Below are 9,473 nucleotides of genomic sequence, written 5' to 3'. Positions count from 1 at the left end.
ATATAAGATACTCGAAAATAAAAGTAGCTTTATGGCTCTAATGAAATGACAGTTCAGAAATCAAAGCCAACCTCATCTCACATCTCTTATTACAGTAAACTCTTTTAGTTTTAATATTTTAAAACAAAAAGCCCCCCAAACTCTAATAATTGAAATGATTTTCCTGCTTTTTAATTTTAAGAGAAAGAAACATCTTACAATTTTTAAGAGGCTATCACGTATTTTAGTAACGATCCTGAGAAATTGCACATTCAATCCAATATTACACCTTGTCTTCACTGGGTACATCATCTAAGAAAGGATCAGCATAATTTAGTGTTACTATTTTATTTCTGTTAGTGGAAATAGTGGGGATTGGACATTGTTGCTGGAATATCTGGAATTTTTAATAGACATTACAGGAAACCTGGGGTTTTCTGGGCAGCATTTATAAATTTTAAGGGGACAAAAATAATCCATTTTTCTGGGAAACACTCACTTATGTAGAATGGACTCTTCTTAATGATGTGCTAATGAGGTGGCTGCAAAGGCCTGATGCTGCTGGTCCAAGTGAGAGGGGCTGTGGCCTCCTGGCACACCCTATCCCCTTTATTCAGGAGAATGCTCCTGTCTGCTGCTTTACTTGTACTTCCTCCCCTCTCTCTCCCTTTGGAGTTTGACCTCTTTGTGCATAGATACACACACGGCCTGACATATGCCCCAGACTTCTCCCTACTCCAGGAACCAATCAACCCAAACTGGGTGTGGCTTCTTACCTGGTCTTAGCATTTATTATTCCACATCTAAAACACCATCAATTTGTTTTGTACAATTAAAGTACTTATATTAATGCCTAACCACTATGCTGTGTACCTGAAACTAATATCAAATAATATTGAATGTCAATTGTAATTGAAAAATAAAAAATTTAAAAACTGAAAATAAAGTACTTGTGGTTTTTAATGACAAAACTAGAGATATTTTGATTTTGTGAACCATGTATTTTCAGTCATTAAAAGATTAATTTGATTATTTGGGACTGGATCTTCTTTTTATCTTCTAATCACCATGCATCCTGCACCCGGGTTAATAATACTCATGCACAGAGAGCAGCCCTTCCATCTGGTCTGCTCTCAAAGGTTGCACATGCTTGAAAGGTGGGATTTTGGGGGTAGCTTTTTGTTTGTTAACTTTATACTTTAATATATTTTCAAATTCCAAGAATAGTATAAAGATCTTTCCTATAGCTTTTACTCCGATTCATCATTTGTTTACGTTTTGCCCCATCTGTCTTATTTTTTTCTCTCTTTCTGTGTGCACGTGCATATTTTTTTCTGAACTAAATACTCTCAAATGGGAGTAAGTTGGCAACATCAAGCCCCTTTCCCAAATAGTTTAGTGTACATTTCCTAAGATCAAGGACATTCTTTTAAATAACCACAGTACAACAATCAAAATCACAAAATTTAGCAGTGATACAATGCTGTTATTTAACCCACACTCCACATTAACATATCACAATTGTTCCAATAATGACCTTTATAGCTATTTTGTTTTTTCCTAATCCAGGATTCAATTCAGGGTCATGCATTGCATTTGGTTGCCTTGTCCTTCTAGTCTCCTTTTACATGGAACAGCTCCCCAGCATTTCTTTGTCTTTTGTTACTGTGCCATTTAGTAAAATACAGGCCAGTTGTTTTGTAGAATGTCATTCAGTTTGGGTTTGTCTGATATTTCCTTATGATTAGATTCAGGTTAGATTTTTTTGGCAGAAATACTACTTAAAAAACATTGTACCCTTTTTCAGTGTCTCATATACACGTATATCAGGAGGCATGTGATAATGTTTATCCAAATTTTGGTAATGTTAAACTTTGATCATTTGGTTAAGCTGCTGTCCTCCAGGTTTGCCAACTGCAAAGTCACTATTTTTTGCCTTTGGGAAAGTGTATAATTTGTGGAGAGATGCTTTGAAACTATGTAAATGGTCTGTTGCTCATCAAAGTTTCAACAAATTGGGATTTTTAAGTGGACATTAAAATTGGGGTCCAATTTTGAAAATTAAGGATGGCTATTTCTATACTCCCGGTCTACCTTCATACCTCCTCACACTTTGCTTCACTCCTCCCCTTTCCCTCCCTGCATCCAATCTCTGAACCTATCCCCTCAACTCTTTACTTTTCATTTACTAACTGTAACATTTTTGGTACACGTGAGGCTGTGTGCACTGCCTAATTTGTATCTACACTCAGAATTGCCTCCTACCCACAGTATCTATCATACATCAGGCACAAATAGAAAGTAGTGCCCAATATTCCCCCCTCCATCTTTTTACTGTAAAATTTTTCCCTCTTCTTCTGCTCCCCCCACTCTGGTTCAAGCTGTTGTTTCTCAGTCTAGTTGTGTAGGACACAGCTCCCTGGCCCATGCTGGTATTATGAGCCTTGCACTCCCCACCACCCTCCTGGCTGAAGCAGTCGGTCACCAGTCCTTGGTCGGCCACAGCAGCTCACAGCAGCTCACGCTGGCTGCCGGCCAGTCATGCTGGCTGCCAGCCACTCGCGCTGGCTGCTGGCCACCGTCCACTCATGGAGGCACACGGTAGCCTGTGGCAGCACTCAGCAGCCCACGGCAGCCCACAGCAGCCGTTGGCAGCTTACGCCAACCGCCAGCTGCTCACAGCAGCCTAGCTCCAGGGAGAGCTATTCTTCACAATCTTAGCTGTAGAAGGCGCAGCTCACTGGCCCACGGGTGACCTCTGCCTTAGGAGCATGGTTCTCCAACCACCTGAGCCACCAGATGGGACTTACTGTAAAAATTTTAAGCATAGAAAGAAGTTGAGAGAATGATTCAATGAACATCCATATAAGCTTCTTCCAAATTCAACAAGTACAAGTATTTTGCCATATATGCTTCATCTCTTTTTTTCATTTGACATTATGACACTTTACCCCTGAATTCTTCTGCACATCTCCTTAGAATGACAACTTTTTTTTTATAAATTTATTGGGGTGACAATTGTTAGTAAAATTACATAGATTTCAGGTGTAAAATTCTGCATTACATCATCTATAAATCCTATTGTGTGTTCACCACCCAGAGTCAGTTCTCCTTCCATCACCATATATTTGATCCCCCTTACCCTCATCTCCCACCCCCACCCCCCTTACTCTCTGGTAACCACTAAACTATTGAGAATGACAACTTTCTAAATTGCCACACCTAAGAAAATTAACAGTAATTTCATCATATATTCTAGTGTCCAATCCACATATGTAGTTATTTTTAAATCTCAAATCTCTATCTCTCTTTCTCATCACTCTCTCTTGTATCATTCATTCTAAGGGAAGATAGCTGCCATGTTGTGGGGACACTGAAGCAGTTTATAAAGAAGCCCACATATTGAGGAACTGAGGCCTCCAGCTAAGAGCCATGGGCACAAACTTGGAAGCAAGTCTTCCAACCCCAGCCAAACCCTTAGATGACCGCAGCACCTCCTGACATCCTGAGCCAGAATTTCCCAGCTAAGCCACTCCCAAATTCCTGACCACAGAAATTATGAGATAATAAATTGTTGTTTTAAGCCACTAAGTGGTAGCAATGGACAACTAATGCAATATTCAAATTACACCATTGTCACAAGGATGTCTTATTTAGCTGTTGCTTTAAAATCAAGAAACATTCTAGTTTTGTTACGTCTCCTTATATAACATAAGGTTATTATGTCTCTTTATTTTCTTTTAGACTACAGCAGTCTCCTCACTGAATTCTTTTCATGATATTGACTTATTGATGAGTACAGGACAATTGTCTTATTCTGCATTTTAGATATGTCTGATCATTTTCCCCTGGGCTCATTTAACTTGTTTCTCTTTCCCCTGTTTTCCCTGTAGTGTTGATTTGAATCAAGTTCAATGGTTTGACAACAATACTTCATAACTATTCCTAAGTAATGCTGTGTACTTCATATTTATCAAATACAGGGCCAGATATTCTAGGTTGTCCCTCTATTGGTGATGCTAAGATAATCACTTAGTTAACAGGTGGTTAAGGCCAAATCCCTTCACTATAAAGTCACATTTTCTTTTTTGCAGCTTAGTAAGAAATATGTGGGTGATATTTTGGCATGGAAAGAATATCCTGTTCTCTAGCAAGTTTTCACCTAATGATGTACTAGCATCTGTTGATGATCCTTGCCTGAATCAATTATTATTTGAGAACATGTAAAGTGTTGATTTTCTAATTATATCATTTTCTACACTTATTAGCTTGTACTCTTCTGCATAGAAGAGCTTTCCTCTCTCCTTCCCTCTCTCTTCCTGTCTCCCTTCTCCCCTCCTGGTCTTTGAGTATCACTATGGGCTTATAGATTTTTATTTATTTCCTGTGTTACAATAAAATAAAACAATTTTCTCATTCATACTCCAATTTCCAAATTGCTTTACTCTACAATATACTCAAACGAAACTGATAGCTAAGTACTACTGAGTAAAATTTAGGGTTTTTTTTTTTTTTTTTTTGCAGTTCTTTTTATCTTTACAATATATGCTACTAAACATATAGAGTATTGGAGTCAGAGAATGGTGTTCAATAGCTGCTTGAAATAATTTGTAATTCTTTATTTCTCTGTGTGGTTACTTTATCAATTTGATATACAGCAAAGTTTATCTGTTCCTGCTATGGTAAATATTAGGGTTTGGTTCTTCTACTTTTTTGGATGTAATTTGATTTTTGAATATGTAAAATATTAATATATTTCAAAAGTGAGAACTACACAGCAAATCCCATCTTAATATGCTCCTTCCCATTCATACCTCCATATGAGCAAATGTCTTTCCTGTGTTTTTTTTTTTTTACACATATATACACATATATATTCTCCCATGTTTCTTTTTTTAATTTTTTTGCAAATATTCTTTTTTACATACACACAGTTTATTGGGATGACAATTGTTAGTAAAGTAACACAGGTTTCAGGTATACAATTCTGTATTATATCTTCTATAAATCACATTGTGTGTTCTCTATCCATAGTCAGTTCTCCTTCCATCACCATATATTTGATCCCCTTTACCCTCACCTACCACCCCCCTCCCGAACCCTTACCCTCTGGTAACATTAAGCTATTGTCTGTGTCTATGAGTTTTTGTTTCTCTTTTTTTTTTTTGAGTACAAGTAATTTTTTTTTGCAATTAGTTTTATTTATTTATTTATTTATTTATTTATTTATTTAAATTTATTGGGGTGACAATTGTTGGTAAAATTACGTAGATTTCAGATGTACAATTCTGTATTACATCATCTATAAATCCCATTGTGTGTTCACCACCTAGAGTCAGTTCTCCTTCCATCACCATATATTTGATCCCCTTTACCCTCATCTACCACCCCCCTCCCCCCTTACCCTCTGGTAACCCTTAAAATATTGTCTGTGTCTAATTTTGTGTACTCTTGTTTACTTATCTGGAGGAGGATGTGAACCTGGAGCTCTTCCTCAGTTGAATCCCTTAATTCCCTTCCTCCCGATCTTAAAATATGTCCATATTCTCACTGCCTCCTTTCTCCAAGGAATCAGCCCCACTTCACCTGTGTTCTTGGCCCTCTCCATCCCATTTCTTAGGTGGGAAATCTTGACTCCACTTTCAACATCTCCATCTTCCTTTCACATTGAGTTGGTCAGTAAAATGACGCCCTAGCTGAACCTAACTAGCATCCTTCCTGTCCTGTTTTGTTACCGTGACCTTTCCTCTGGACTAGGAGAACGTCATTGGTAGTTTGATAGGAAATGCATTGAATATGTATATTGCCTTAGGCAGTATGGACATTTTAACTATATTAATTCTTCCTATCCATGAACGTGATATGTGTTTCCATCTATTTGTATTTTCTTTAATTTCTCTCTTTAGTGTCTCATAATTTTCTGAGTACAGATCTTTTACTACCATCTATTTGTATTTTCCATCTATTTGTATTTCCATCTATTTGTATGTGTTTCCATCTATTTGTATGTGTTTCCATCTATTTGTATTTTCTTTAATTTCTCTCTTCATTGTCTTATAATTTTCTGAGTACAGATCTTTTATTTTTTTGTTAAGTGTGTCTCCAGTTATTTTAAAGTCTTTGAAGACATTGTAAACGGGATTGTTTTCTTAATTTCTCCTTCTGATATTTTATTATTGGTATATACAAATGCAACTGATTTCTGAATAGTAATTTTGCATCCTGCTACTTTACTAAATTCATTTACCAGCTCCAATAGTTTCTTGGTGGAGTCCTTAGGGTTCTCTATACATAGTATCATGTCATCTGCATATAATGACAAGTTTACTTCCTCCTTACCAGTTTGGATGCCTTTTGTTTCTTTTTCTTGTCTGATTGCTGTGGCTACAACTTCCAGCACTATGTTCAATAGAAGTTGAGAAAGTGGGCAATCTTGCCTTGTTCCTGATCTTAAGCGGAATGGTTTTAGCTTTTCCCCATTGAGTATGATGTTAGCTGTGGGTTTATCGTATATGGTCTTTATTATGTTGAGACATGATCCCTCTATTCCCACTTGTTAAAGGATTTTTATCATAAATGGCTGCTTTTTAGTGAAATTCTGTTCACTAATATTTTGCTGACGATTTTTGCATCTATGTTCATTAGAGATATTAACCTGTAGTTTCCTTCTTTGTAGTGTCTTTGTCTCAATTTGGGATCAGGGTGATAATGGCCTTGTAAAAAGTGTTTTGGAGGCTTCCCTCCTTCTGGATTTTTTGGAACAGCTTGAGGAGAATAGGTGATAATTCTTTTTTGAATGTTTCGTAAAATTCACCTGTAAAGCCATCTGATCCAGAACTTTTGTTTGTTGGGAAATTGTTGATTACTGATTCAATTTCCCTGGTGGTAATCAGTCTACTCAGGTTTTCCGTTTCTTCTTGAGTTAGCCTTGGAAGGTTGTACGCTTCTAGAAAATAGTCCATTTCTTCCAGATTGTCAAATTTGTTGGCATATAGTTGCTGATAGTAATTTCTTAATGTTTTTAATATTTCTGTGGTGTCTGTGGTCACTTCTCCTCTTTCACTTCTGATTTTATTAATTTGGGTCCTCTCTGTCTTTTTCTTTGATAAGTCTGGCTAAAGGTTTGTCGATTTTGTTTATCATCTCTAAAAACCAACTCTTGGATTCATTGATCCTTTGTATTGTTTTTCTGGTTTCTATTTCATTTATGTCCACTCTGATCTTTATTATCTCCTTCTTTGTACTCTGTTTGGGCTTATTTTGCTGTTCTTTTTCCAGATCCGTTAAGTGTGAAGATAAACTGTTGATTAGTGATTTTTCTTGTTTCTTTATGTATGCCTGCAATGCTATGAATTTCCCTCTTAGGATTGCTTTCACTGCATCCCATAGATTTTAGGTCGTCGTGTTTTCATTTTCGTTTGGCTCTAGATATCTTTTGATTTCTTCCTTGATCTCATGGTTGACCCACTCATTATTTAGTAACATGTTATTCAGCCTCCATGAATTGGTGTGTCTTCCAGTTTTTTTCCTGTAGTTCATTTCTAATTTCATAGCACTGTGGTCAGAGAAGACAATTGGTATGATTTCAATTTTCTTAAATTTATCAAGACTTGTTTTGTGGCCTATCATGTGGTCTATCTTGGAAAATGTTCCATGTGCACTTGAGAAGAATGTGTATTCTGCAGCTTTGGGGTGATGTGTTCTGAAAATATCGATTAAATCCAAGTGGTCCAATGTGTCACATAAGGCTGTTATTTCCATATTGATTTTCTGTCTGGAAGACCTGTCCCTTGTTGTCAGAGGTGTGTTGAAGTCCCTTGCTATGATAGTATTACTGTGGATCTCTGTCTTTATGTCACTAAATATCTGTTTCATATATTTAGGTGTTCCTATGTTGGGTGCATAGATGTTTACTAGGGTTATGTCCTCTTGTCGGATCAATCCCTGTATTAATATATAATGCCTATCTTTGTCTTTTAATATAGTCTACATTTTAAAGTCTATTTTGTCAGATAGAAGTATTGCAACTCCAGCTTTTTTCTCATTTCCATTTGCATGAAATATCTTACTCCAACCCTTCATTTTCAGTCTCTGTGTTTTTTGATCTGAGGTGAGTCTCTTGTATACAGCATATACAAGGGTTTTGCTTTCTTTTCCACTCAGCCACCCTATGTCTTTCGATTGGAGCACTTAATCCATTTACATTTAAAGTGATTATTGATAGGTACATAGTTATTGCCATTTTTTAAAACTTGTAGTTAGATTGTTTTCATCTTTCTTCTGCTTACAGAAGTCGTTTTAATATTTCCTGCAATGCTGGCTTGGTGGTAATAAATTCCTTTAGCTTATTCTTTTCTGGGAAGCTCTTTATCTCTCCATCAACTTTAAATTATAACCTTGCTGGATAAAGCAATCTAGGTTGTAGGCCTTTGTTTTCCATCAGTTTGAGTATCTCCTGCCACTCCCTCCTGGCCTACAATCTTTCTGCAGAAAAGTCATTTGCTAGTCTTATGGGAGTTCCCTTGTATGTAACTCTCTGTCTTTCTCTTGCTGCTTTTAGGATTCTCTCTTTGTCTTTAACCTTTGCCATTTTAACTATAATGTGTTTTGGTGTGGACCTGTTTGAGTCTATCCTGTTTGGTACTTTGCACTTGCTGGGCTTGTATGTCGGTTTCCTTCACCAGATTAGGGAAGTTTTTGGGCATTATTACTTCAAATATATTCTCGATCCCTTGCTTCCTCTCTTCACCTTCTGCTATTCCTATGATGTGCATGTTGTGGAGCTTGATGTTATCCCAGAGGTCTCTTAAATCATCTTCATTGTTCTTTATTCTTTTTTCTTTTTGTCATTCCGTTTGGGTGATCTCAGCTAACTTGTCTTCTAAGTTGCTCATTCGAGCCTCTGCTTCATCTAACCTGCTGGTAATTCCTTCAAGTGAGTTCTTTATTTCAGTTATGGTATTCTTTAGTTCTAACTTGTTGGTCATTATGATTTCTTCAACCTTCTTTATGTCGTCACTAAGTTCCTTTAACATTCTCATCATCAGTGTTCTCAACTCTGTCTCTGATAGGTTGGTTACCTCTATTTCATTTGGTTCCAATTCTGGAGGTTCTTTTATTTGGGACATTTATCTGTTTCCCCATTCTGGCTCACTCTCTGTGTTTGCTTTGATGTATTAGGTAGATCCCCTAGGGTTCTTAGTTTTTGCTGCGTTATCTTATGTAGTACATCTCCTTTATATTTGACTTGCACCACTTCCTTCTTCTCCTCTGCATGTGCTCCAAAGGTGACTCTTGTGTTGTGTATATTGTCCTGTTAAAGAAGATCTTTAATTGCTTTTCACTTGTGAGTAGGTGGGGTTAACTCCTAGGCTGACTAGTTGTGAGACTTGGCTCTGCTCACAGCAGGATGTTCTGCTGCATGAGGGTTGACTGCTTAAATGAGGCTTGGCCTCTATGGGCTCTTGTGCCTGTAGAGAATTCTCTCTGGCTGT

Source organism: Rhinolophus sinicus, chromosome 18 (genome assembly GCF_057876585.1).
Source record: "Rhinolophus sinicus isolate RSI-liver-muscle chromosome 18, RSI-T2T, whole genome shotgun sequence".
Lineage (NCBI taxonomy): Eukaryota > Metazoa > Chordata > Mammalia > Chiroptera > Rhinolophidae > Rhinolophus > Rhinolophus sinicus.
Note: the sequence above shows the minus strand (reverse complement) of the source record.